Raw genomic sequence first — 13,160 nt, 5'->3', positions numbered from 1 at the left:
ACTCCTTCTACTCCATAGAGGAATTTTTAGATATAAATTAAGAAAAAAAAGAAAAAAATATTTAAAAAATAAAAAAAATAAAAATAAAGAAAAACAAAAAACACAAAAAATAAAGTTGTTATATTAACTTAAGTATGTTGTTAAATTAACCTAATTATGTCATGTATTAGAAAATTCGACTCGTTCCACATCATTACGAAATATCGTATTCATGATCCATGGAACTAGTATTAATCTAATCTAATCTAATCTAGCCATGGGCTGAAACTATATGTGTAAACGGCTCCACGAAATTATTGAAATTAAATATTACGACTGCACACTGCAGATTCTGATAGCCTCCTAATATCTAATAACATCTACGGTGAGAGGATCCCCCGTCTTGTCATGCTTGTGGTGTGCACACCTCTGTCCAGCACATTTTAACAGACTGCATTTTATACCATGATGCAAGGGCAGAAGCACAAGTTGATGGGGATCTGCCCTGTGTTTTAGCTAACGATGAGACGCGTGTGTCTAGGGTTTTAAAGTTTTGTGATGTGTGTGGACTCTGGCCAAAACTTTTAGGCTGGAGGTTTGAGTGTATTGCACAGTGGCTGGCTTCTCCCTTCTTTCCTTGCGGTCAGCCAGCCACTTCCACGTGCTATATTGTTTTAGCTCCCTCTACCACTTTCTTCCTGTGTTGTCCATGTTTTACTGCTGACGACATGCTTCGTCCCACGTTTCGGTGTGGGTAGGCACATATTTTTCCGAGCTTGTTACCTGTTCGGTTCTGTTTTATCTTCCCGTTCTGAGTATTTTCTTGACACCCGTCCTCCATCTGTTACTGAGCGGACGCAGAAGACCTTGCTGTCGTGCGCCCAAACAACCCTCTCCTACTCCTAATGGTTCAAATGGCTCTGAGCACTATGGGACTCAACTGCTGAGGTCATTAGTCCCCTAGAACTTAGAACTAGTTAAACCTAACTAACCTAAGGACATCACACACATCCATGCCCGTGGCAGGATTCGAACCTGCGACCGTAGCGTCCTACTCCTACTCCTACGCTATACGACCAGGAAATAAAATGTCGGGTACGGCCTTTCTGCCATACATTCCCAGAGTGACGGACAGAATCGGCCGTATATTGCGCAAACATGGCGTAAAGACGATTTTCAAACCGACAAGGAAGATCAAAGAGTGTCTTAGATCGGCGAAGGAGAAAAGAGACCCACTTGCAATGTCGGGAATATAACGTATACCATGCACATGCGGAAAAGTTTATGTCGGAATGACTGGACGATCAATTAACACCAGGATCAAAGAGCATAAGCGACATTGCAGGTTGGGGCAGGTGGAGAAATCGGCCGTGGCAGAGCACGCACTGAATGAGACCGACCACGTAATAAAATTCGCCGACACGTAAGTTCTGGCTGTAGAGAAGCACTATCACACGCGCTTGTTCAGAGAAGCTGTAGAAATACAAAAACACGCGAACAGTTTGAACAAGAAAGAGGAAAGCCTTAAGGTCAACGGATCCTGGCTTCCCGTACTGCACCGAACGACCGTCGCAAGTAGCAAGAGGAGAACCGCACCGGAAATGACCGCGGAGAAGCCCTCGGACGTTGGCGCGCCAGGTACATATAGTCTGCGGCCGCGAGCTCGGCTCCAGTTCACCATCGGCAATGGAGGGTGAAGCTTTGACAATGCCAGCCACTCGAGCCGGCGAAACGTCAGAAAAATCATTAGATGAACGTCGGCCGAAGAACCCGAGACAGAAGCCAATGGGCAGTTTGTCAACAAGTGGCCACGAAAGCCTTAACAATTTTGTGTTTATTTTATTTTTACAAGACGTACAGGGACATATTCAGTGAGAAGCCAAAACATTATGACCACTGCCTACCGCGATGTCATATGCGGCCTGGTGGCGTAGGGGGCACGTGGTGAGGTAACGAAAGTATGAAGCGGAGCAGACACAGACGGGGTCACCCTAGCGAAAATACAGGCTGCAAGTGGGGAAATAAGATAAGCGACTTTGACAAAGCGCAGATTATTATCACGCAGAACTGTGAACGAGTATCTCGAAAACGGCGAATACGGTCGAATGTTCACGTGCTACTGTCGTGAGTATCTGCGGAAAGAGGAAGAAGGACAATGAAACTACCACTGGGCTCTAAATGCTTGGACATCCACGACTCCTCAGAGAACGTGTGGTTCGAAGACTTGTGTGTTCTGTAAAGCAGGTTAGGTGGTAATCTGTGGCATCTCTACCGAAAGAGCACAATGCTGTTGCAGGCGCAAGTGTTTCGGAGCACACCGTTCATCGTACCTTGTGGAACATTAGCTCCGCAGCAGACCACCCCTACGTGTTCAGATGCTGATCCAACGGCTTCATCAATTACGATGGCAGCCGGCACGAGACCAGCGGGATTCGACTACGGATCGATGGAAACTTGTCGGCTCTCTGAGGATGGGTCGCATTTTTGCTACACTTGGTCGATGGTTGTCTCCACTCCGCCTTACGGAGGTGAACGCTGGCTCGAAATGTGCAGCGCGCCACGGACGCATGCAGACGGGAACAGTATTATGCTATGAGAGACATTCTCCTCCGCTTGCATGGGACCTGTGGTGGTATCCGAAGACATGATGGCATTTGCAAACCACTTGCATGCCTTCATGCTTAATGTTTTCCCCGTCGGCGATGTCATCTTTCAGCAGTATAATTGTCTGTGTCTCGGAGCCTGAACCATGCTATAGAGGTTTGAGAAGCATTTTACTGAATTTACGCTGATGTCTCGGCGACCAAATTCGCCTGACGTAAATCCTATTGGTCCCATGTGGGTCGCTATCGGGTCTACTGCCACATACCTCCACAAACTTACCAACAAACTGTGGGACCCCTGCCACGCTGAATGAGTGATGTATCTCACTCAATGACGAACAGACAAATTATTAAGCAGGTGGTCATAATGTTCTCACTCACAGCCTATACGGGGTGATTATAATTAAAGTTGCAATTAAGAAGAACTGCTGCACAGAATCACGTCAAATTTTAATGGAATATTGTCGGAGAAGGGGGAAACGATATGGAAAAAATTTAATGAAAATTTTCCCACTTCCGCTTGCGGCGCCAAAATGTAAATGGGTTCAGCTATTGTACGGACAATTGGTAAAATACTATTGCGTTGAAGTTGTGCATCTGGGGAAGGGGTGTCCTTGTGTGTTTTGGGGCCAGATGTCGGTGAGGCATATGTCAATGCAGACTCTACTCGCATGCCACCTACAGGGTTATTACAAATGATTGAAGCGATTTCACAGCTCTACAATTACTTTATTATTTGAGATATTTTCACAATGCTTTGCACACACATACAAAAACTCAAAAAGTTTTTTTAGGCATTCACAAATGTTCGATATGTGGCCCTTTAGTGATTCGGCAGACATCAAGCCGATAATCAAGTTCCTCCCACACTCGGCGCAGCATGTCCCCATCAATGAGTTCGAAAGCATCGTTGATGCGAGCTCGCAGTTCTGGCACGTTTCTTGGTAGAGGAGGTTTAAACACTGAATCTTTCACATAACCCCACAGAAAGAAATCGCATGGGGTTAAGTCGGGAGAGCGTGGAGGCCATGACATGAATTGCTGATCATGACCTCCACCACGACCGATCCATCGGTTTTCCAGTCTCCTGTTTAAGAAATGCTTCTGCTTTAGCCTTTTCCGTAAGATTTTCCAAACCGTCGGCTGTGGTACGTTTAGCTCCATGCTTGCTTTATTCGTCGACTTCCGCGGCTACGCGTGAAACTTGCCCGCACGCGTTCAACCGTTTCTTCGCTCACTGCAGGCCGACCCGTTGATTTCCCCATACAGAGGCATCCAGAAGCTTTAAACTGCGCATACCATCGCCGAATGGAGTTGGCAGTTGGTGGATCTTTGTTGAATTTCGTCCTGAAGTCTCGTTGCACTGTTATGACTGACTGATGTGAGTGTATTTCAAGCACGACATACGCTTTCTCGGCTCCTGTCGCCATTTTGTCTCACTGCGCTCTCGAGCGCTCTGGCGGCAGAAACCTGAAGTGCGGCTTCAGCCGAACAAAACTTTGAGTTTTTCTAGGTATCTGTAGTGTGTCGTGACCATATGTCAATGAATGGAGCTACAGTGAATTTATGAAATCGCTTCAATCATTTGTAATAGCCCTGTATATATTGCTGGCTCCATATGAACATATTCTTGGGGATGGGCAGACTGAAGCTCAATTGCCGACAGCGAAATTTCAAGACGGCGCCAGACAACACGGAAAAGTCGAGCGGCTGGTGGGACCTAAGATAAAGACACTTGGTGTCAAGGACACCATACCTATAGTAAGCCTGACGCAGAAAGGCGCTGATGCCGCTACAACCTCAGCCCTCTCCAAAGGGCTGAACTTCGCTCCTGTTCCAAACACGATACTGAAACACACTATCAGCGGTGTTGAAGAAGCAATCCGTGACCTTCCAGTGGAAAAGGTGGGGGAAATTAGGCGGGAAACATGCAGCATCATCGACAGATCCCGACTTCCCATACCGAATGTGACAAGAGCAGAACGTAGAGCACTAGGGTGCTAAGAGAAGATGGAAAGACAGTAATCTAACCTGATAAGAAAGTAAATGCGATAGTTCTACTGCGAATTGATGGTTACTGCCAGAAAAGAAGCACTGTGCTACAGAATCCGGCCTACAGGAAGGTGAAGGAGGACCAAACACTTAAGATCACAAAAACAGTACCCTTCCTGAGTCAGCTCTGACGAAAGAAAAAACGAAGCAGCTCCGTCCAAAGGCTCCAGCAGCTCCATGCTTTTATGGACTAACTAAAATTCGAAAGGCGGGTGTACTATTGCGCCCTGTAGAGAACACAATTAATGCGCTCACATCTGGAGCGTCCAACTCATAGTTGGTCACTGCAGTTATCACGTGGAGAACTAGGCTGAATTTGTGGCCTTGCTGAAGGAGATGTTGCCGCAGAACGGTGATTTGCTGGTGAGCTTCGACATAACATCTCTTTTAACAGACATCTCACTTCAAGACACCTTAATACTCTTAGCAGATGATTCTGAGCAACAAACAGTCAAGCTGTTTGAACGTGTACTAAGCACAGCCTACTGTAAATGTGGCGGGGAGGTCTTAGAACAAGTTGATGAAGTAGCCATGGGCTCTCGCTTGCCCCCGAGTGTGCTATCACCTGGTGCCACTGACGTAAACTTGTAGTTGAATGTTAAGGGCTAGCTAGCAGTGCACGCGTGCACCGTACAACGGTGTTTATTAAATCCGTACGTATTTGGCCTGTAAGGCAATTACATGAAACCATTTGCGCGTACGCGAAAGCTCTGTAAAACGTGCACAAATGAAGGTGTGCTCACGATCCTGATACCAAGTTTCACCTAGTCTAGAGGCTACATGTAGCACAGCACGACAGGTTCACTGCCGTGTTTTTCAGATTACTGCATCTACATTACGTTTAACAGTATTCAAAGAAAATACCCAATAAATTCGCAAGCTGTCAAAAGTTAGGGTGTTCACCTGCTCTTGGGCTCCTACGCCGCAGCCGCCACTGTATGCCACTAAAAAGTGCGCGGCTCAAACCTAAACACATCTTTTATTATGTGGATGACACCGTCATTGTGAGGGAACATTGCAGAGAGGCTCTTTCACGATGGCGGTAGAATAGACTGGATGTCTTCCATTCTAGGAGATTCTAATAAGAAAAAAGGACAGGCGGTACCCTAGGATATGAAGTCTACAGAAAGAAGATCCATGCAGATCTGTACCTTCGTGTAACAACGTGACATCACTCGGCGCAATGGTACTTTGTTCTAACGGCTCTAATAAACAAGGCACAAGCCATTTGTGCCAAAGACAGCCCTCTAGCTGAACTGCAACACCGTAGAGAGGTGTTTCGCCATAATGTGTACAGAGAAGCGCAGATTAGACGAATGATACAGCTAACCTCCAAGAAGAGACACAGAAAGAGGAAGAGAAACTCGTCTTTGGCCCCTATATTGCCCCCTCCCCTCAGCCAAAATTGCGAGAATCCTCGGAAAGAGCACCATATCAAGGCCACCTCGATTTCCTTGATAAAGGACCAACTGCAGTTGCAATTACCCGGTACATACATCATCCAGTGTGAGAGTGGGCGCCAGTACGTTGGGCAAATGCAACGCAGCAACTCACATCGAATAGGTTAGATACGTACGTCTAGGGCGCAAATATAAATCAGCAATGGCAGAACAGAACCCCAATGAGGGACACACGTTCGAATTTGAGAAAACAAAATTGTTGTGCCGAACTAGGGGTTTTGGGGATAGCTTCATTAAAGTATCAATTGCGATAGGATTCCACCGTAATCTCATCAGCAGGGACGAGAGCTACCTGGTAAGTTCGGCACGGAACCTTGCACTAGTAGCTATACACCAAGAACGCACCCAGCAGTTGACTCTTAGCGAGTGTGGGAGAGGCTGCACACACAGACAACCCAACGCCGGTCCGCCACCCCACCACAGGTCGCGAACCCAACACTTGTAGGAAGGGTGGGGCAGACAGCCACCGCTCAGTTCTATGTATGGGACGCCCGCAGAAATCTGTACGGGCGTACCGAGCGGAGCAGCCCAGCAGAGCGGACGTGCGTGAGCAGCGAGGCCGTTGACGGCGAGATCACTGGGATTCGTCAAAGCAGCCGGAAAGGCGGGCCAGAGGAGGAAGAAGATCGCGGCGGCGCCGAGCCTCAATACAGCCCGCAGTTACCAGCTCAGACAGGCACAATTACCAGCGCCGGGTAAAAAATAAAAAAAGAAAGTGTTACAGAGGGGGAAAAAAGCAAAGCAAAATTGTCGCAGGTCGTGTGTGCGACACAACTCTTCTGACTTCTTCCGCAGTAGGGAAATCTCCGTGCCAGGGCCTGTGGCACCGCCGCGATAGCCTCGCACGTATCTGATAGGGCTGGGCTCACGTGGTGAGGCTCAGGCCGAGGCAGCTGCCGACGCAAGATGTCAACCAAGCATGTGTCGAGCGCCTCCAGTATAACTATACTCACAGTAGGCAACACTACGCACAAAATGACCAGTCACTGGGACACAGGCTCCCCCACTGTCTTCGAGCTACGCCGCCGTCACTAGGGACAGTGCACCTGATAGCCCCTAACTCCAGTCAAACAGAAGGGGATCCATAAGTACACCCACCGAAGATGAACAAACAGGAAATACATCGTATAGCATACGAGTTAAAAAAAATGTCCCGAAGAGCACCAACCATCCCAACTGGGGACCTATAAAAGTACCTCAAGAGTGAAATCGTAGCAAGCATAAAATACTTTAAAGTAAACTTAAGGGGAACAACAGCACACATTAGTAATCATATTAGGAGAGAGGAAAGAGAAATAATGGGAACGCTCAGGAAATGTGGGTCCCTAGAGACATTTACGAGTACCAAGTCAGGGGGAGATGCTTAATAATCCCTCAGTGGGATTCCTACTTAAAGATATACCCCAAGGCACGACGGACGTCTCAGCTCTCCAACAACTGCGTGAACAGGGCCTAGAAGCAAATAAAACCTGGCGGCTACACCCAGAAGTTCAGAGAGATAACACACTGCCGGGAAACAGATAACGCGGGAGCCGCAGGAACCCCCTCCGCCACCAAGCAGCACAATGCTTTAGGTACTTTCACCTGTACACAACAAACCAAGTGTCCACAGTACAGTGAGCCTCACGACCTATCTCGCTGTCCAAACACAAAGAAAAAAGGACAGTGCGGCAAGTGCCCTCTCCTACAAATGCCCCGAACAACCTAAGGAGGCCACAACCGTCGAGCCACGCGTCCCCATCAAGGCCGTAGACTAGACTAGCCAACGTCTCCACCAGACCGCGACCTCGGCCACCAAGTAGTGCTCAAAGAAGACCGCATACGGGTCGTCACCGCAGTACTGCTCGACCTATTTCAAGTCTGCAGAGAGGCAGTCAAAAGCCACAAGGTATACTGGAAACAAACTTTGAGGTTAGGCAAATACGAAATAAAATACACACAACGACAAGGGTACACTTGACTCTGAAACACGAATGCATAACCACACACACACCATAACAAAACGCATCACACACCACAACACAGATCAAACCAACCCCCCAACCCACCCTAAACAGCCCCCCCCCTCCCCAAGCACTGTCACGATGGCTGATGCACAACGTCTACACCTCCTCTTTGTAATTTCATCATCATTCATGGCAGTGGCGAGGCTGGCCTGAGTGAAAAATTGGAACTTTGTACGGGAGCTGATAACTGCGCAGTTGAGCGCCCCACAAACCAACCATCATCATCATCATCATCATCATCATCATCCTCTTCGTAAAAGGACGAGGACTGACAAAGCGTGCAGTGCTGATGATCACATTACAAGATGACACTCACGCTGCAGGAATCGCCGAAACGTAGCTAACGGCCAGCAACAAGTTCGGCCTCCTCAAATATGACACTTTTCGGAAATATGGACAACACGGCACAGGTCGAGTGGCCATATATACACTCTAAGCCATAAAAAACGACACACCACGAAGTAATTATCCGAATGGGACGGAACTCGGTAGATGTGGTGTAAATGTACAGATATACAAATGCTTACAATTACAAAATAATTGGATGACTTATTCAAGACAAAGAGCTTCACAAATGGAACAAGTCGCTGGTCAGCGGAGCTCAGTTTGAAGTGGAACTCATCACTGAAGACGATTCTACTCCACTCAATTAGATTCTAGACTGAAGACGTGTCTAGAGACCCCCCAGACAGTGGTGAAGTACCAACTCGACTGCTGCTCGCCAAACGGCGGGTGGTGTTTCACATGCCACTAGGTAACTACTGTTTTCACCATGGAGATGTTAATCAGACACCATGGAGATATAAGTCATACATTTCTATACACGAGTGCGTGCTGAAAAATAATGCCTCAGAATTTTTTATCTGAATATTGTTAATGATTTTTAAATAAAACAAACGTTATTAACATTTTACATATATGTTCTTCGTATCTACATGAACTCTACGAAAAAAAACGACGCATCACGAAGGAATTATCCGGTTGGAGTGGAAATCAGTAGGTGTGCATAACATGTTGTTGTTGTTGTGGTCTTCAGTCCTGAGACTGGTTTGATGCAGCTCTCCATGCTACTCTATCCTGTGCAAGCTTTTTCATCTCCCAGTACCTACTGCAACCTACATCCTTCTGAATCTGCTTAGTGTATTCATCTCTTGGTCTCCCCCTACGATTTTTACCCTCCACGCTGCCCTCCAATACTAAATTGGTGATCCCTTGATGCCTCAGAACATGTCCTACCAACCGATCCCTTCTTCTGGTCAAGTTGTGCCACAAACTTCTCTTCTCCCCAATCCTATTCAATACTTCCTCATTAGTTATGTGATCTACCCATCTAATCTTCAGCATTCTTCTGTAGCACCACATTTCGAAAGCTTCTATAGTCATACAGTTATATAGCTATAGTTATAGTTATACAGTTATATATATAGTCATATAGCTAGTCATACAGACTAGCAAATGGTTACAATTTCAGAAAAAAATGGATGATTTATTCAAGAGAGAGAGACAGCTTCATAAATTGAGCAAGTCAATAACACGTTGGTCCACCTCTGCGCCTTGGGCAAACAGTTATTGGGCTTGGCATTGATTGATAAAGTTCTTGAATGTCCGCCGGAAGGATATCGTGCTAAATTCTGTCCAACTAGAGCGTTAGGTCGTCAAAATCCCAAGTTTGTTGGAGGGCCCTGCCCACAACGCTCCAAACGGCGACCTTGAAGGCCAAGATAGGGTTGGCAAACGCGAAGACGAGGAGTAGAAACTCCTGCCGTGTTCGGACGGGCATTATCTTGCTGAAATGTACGCCCAGGAGGGCTTGCCACGAAGGGCAACAAAACGAGACTATAATACCGTCTGTGTGTCACTGTGCTCCAAGGGTGCCCCGGACGACAACTGAAGGAGGTCCTGTTATGAATAGAAATGACGCCCTAGACCATCATTCTCGGTTGTCAGGCCATGTGGCGGACGAAAATAAGGTCGGTACGCCTCCGCCGTCTGGGCGTCTCCACACTCGTCTTCGTTGGTCATCGGGGCTCAGTTCGAAGCGGGACTCATCACCGAAGGAAATTCTACTCCAGTCAATGAGATTCCAAGCCGAACACGTGTCTGGAGACGCCCCGGACAGCAGTGAGATAGCAACCTGTTGCACGCCTTTCTACAAGTACATTATCAATGTCTCCATATAAAAAATATCCTGTCTTAAATATATTTCAGGTCTCTGGAGATGCTAGGGTTCAAAAGTGTGTGGAAAAATCTGAATTTCTTGTTCGAGAGCATCGGACAGACATCTGAATCAATTATTTTGTCCATAAAGGACGGCATCGTAATGAGGAGGGACTGATAGTTGAATATAATCAATCACATGTTTATTTCGTACCACTACTCGTTTCAGTGGCTCAGACCATCATCTTCAGGTGTAGAATTATGCATAGATATTCTTGGTGTTGGTGTAGAGCACAGACACCTTTCCACAGCAGCAGGCCAAGTTCAAAGCGTATTTTGAAGCTGCATATGGATATCTGTTGTATATGGTCTTCAGTGAAGGTGAAGTGCTACACTGTTAGAGCGTAACACCTCTCGTACAGTGGAAAATGGTTCAAATGGCTCTGAGCACTATGGGACTTAACTTCTGAGGTCATCAGTCCCCTAGAACTGAGAACTACTTAAACCTGACTAATCTAAGGACATCACACACATCCATGCCCGAGGCATTCGAACCTGCGACCATAGCGGTCGCGCGGTTCCAGACTGTAGCGCCTAGAACCGCTCGGCCACCCCGGCCGGCCGTACAGTGGAGAGCACATACAACAAACAGCAGTATGCAGCATCTTCTCTGGGTTTACTTTACCTCAAAATGCGAATTGTAACCAGTTCTGCACTTGCTACTGTGAAATGGTGAATGTGGTTTGCACGAATACCAGTAATGTGAATACGTAATTCCTTATCTGAAGTTGGTGGTGTCAACCATCAAAACGCGTGGGGCCAAAATACCACACACGCTTTGTTTCAATAGTATGGCTGCTGTGATGTAGCTTGTGTCCAAGACAGCCTGTGCCACATTGTCGTTCCCCAGCTTCCGAGCGTAATCGTAGCGCTGTATTGGACAGTGAAATCTCTTTCTCCCACGTCCTCCTGCTGCTGGGCGGGGAATAGGCGAGCCTGGCAGCGGCTTGATCAACTCAATTGGGCTGATTGGCTGTAACAGAAGGCGATCGGCGCTGTCGCCGACCACGTGACCTGCCCGCCAGCGGGATATAAATGTGGACGGTGGCACAGGGCAGGCCGGGGCGTTGCAGCTGCAGTTTCAGCTGCAGCTGCGGTGGGATGCGTCCGAAATAGCGCCGCTGCAGCCGACGCTTGTTGGAGACTTCGTCCCCGTGGCTGGACTCTGAGAGCGGTAACTAACGGCAGTGAACACGTCATCATTGATTCCCAAGGTCTCCATTTCCATAAGTGACTCTTATAAACAAGAGTGTCGCCTTAGACAGCTATGAGAACATGTGTTTGAAAACTGGTGCAAATGTAACAGTAGTACTAGGCATCCTAAGGATTTTTCATTTCTTTACATCCTCTATAAAATACAGAGTAATATGTAATATGGCATTATACTGAAGTCCTGTTTTCTTTTCTTCCATCTGCACGGCACGGAGTCACACACGAGAGAGATGAGCACCTCAAAGCTTTGCGCAGCAAAGCCACGTTAATTCTACATTTCGACATCAGAAAGCTCCAATATTGCTTCTCACATCAAAATTTTGATGGAAAAATGCTCGTTAAACAAAAGCAACTGTATAACTAATGTATTTTAATTAATAAAGTAAAATGTTTCATTGTAAAAAAAGTAAACTGTCAAATGTTTAAAACTGGAAGAAGGGCATGTATTGTACGTATTAACAAAAATTGTATATATCACAAGATTTTTAAATTTTTGCAGTAAAATGTAGCTCACTTTTTGATTATTGCTGTGTGATCGGCTAGAGGTTATGTAATGGTAATGTCAGTAAGACCGTCTATTGCGTATTCTGTTGTAAACAGCTGTTAAATTGATATCACTATCATTTTTCTGTGTTATAGTTGTGGTATCATCCAGAGATCGCGGTACCACACCAAAGTCGGCATGGCACATGGATATGACAGATATTAGCGATGTCTTACTGCACTCTACATCGACAAATGGGAGATGCTCCTGAAGACACATGCCCTCTCTCAGCACAGCAGCGACCTCACACGGAGGTCAGTATAGAGCCCAGCATAGAAGTACTCTGTCTCACTTTGTGATCCCGGCTGGTGCACCCAACATCATCGAGTAGGAGTAAGGAGTTATTTAAGTCTCAGATGGAAATGTACTTTTGTAAATGTCGAACATCGTAGTTCAAGAGAACAGTTTGTTAATTAGTGTATCAAGTAATGCTATGTTAATTAATGACAGTTATAAATCATCAACCACTCTTGTGGCAAAGGATTGTACTAAATTAAGTAAATCTTTTTATCATTCGTATAATAAAGCGACCTAATATTTCATATGTTGCAGTCCAAGGAGCTATCTCCAAGATCAATCAAAGAACCCACAGTTATGGCTGGACGATTGTAGTTTCGTCTGGTCAGAACAATAGTGTAACGATAGCAAGAGTGAGACTTTTTTCGAAATCATCTATGGTCGTCGTGACTTTAAATGTCAGTCTATGCAGTCCCTGCTTGGTGAGCTCCACAGATACATTTTGTCATTTCAGTATATGTTAAAATTAAAGCATGTTGAAATTAGGTTTTTCTATCGTTTTCCGTTTTCATTACAATCAAATATATTAACCAGCAAACTTTGATAAAGAAAATGGTTTGAACTGAGAAAGTTGATCCCTGTTCAAACTTGATGAATCTTTTTATCATATTTTTTAACTCATAAAACTTACAGAATGAAATAGGTAGTACTAATTTAGTAAAAAGGACGCGAAAATAATTTTTAGTCGGAGAAAAAGTACCGTTGCTATAAGTTGAGAATGATTAATGTTTATTTGACTGTGGGACCTTTTGACGTGCACTAGCGCCGTTTTTTAATTGAAATTAAGTAC

At 45.9% G+C, this 13,160-nt stretch overlaps 1 long non-coding RNA gene across 1 annotated transcript; it reads left to right on the top strand.

Moving 5' to 3' along the window:
• Nucleotides 1–11,389: 11,389 nt before the first annotated feature.
• LOC124612321 lies at nt 11,390–12,855 on the top strand. Its single transcript, XR_006979527.1, has 3 exons — nt 11,390–11,491; nt 12,169–12,327; nt 12,626–12,855. It is a non-coding gene; the product is annotated as an uncharacterized LOC124612321 (long non-coding RNA).
• The last annotated feature ends 305 nt before the right edge of the window (nt 12,856–13,160 follow it).

The sequence above is a fragment of the Schistocerca americana genome, chromosome 4, assembly GCF_021461395.2.
Source record: "Schistocerca americana isolate TAMUIC-IGC-003095 chromosome 4, iqSchAmer2.1, whole genome shotgun sequence".
Classification (NCBI taxonomy): Eukaryota; Metazoa; Arthropoda; class Insecta; order Orthoptera; family Acrididae; genus Schistocerca; species Schistocerca americana.
This window is presented reverse-complemented; position numbering and strand designations above follow the sequence as displayed.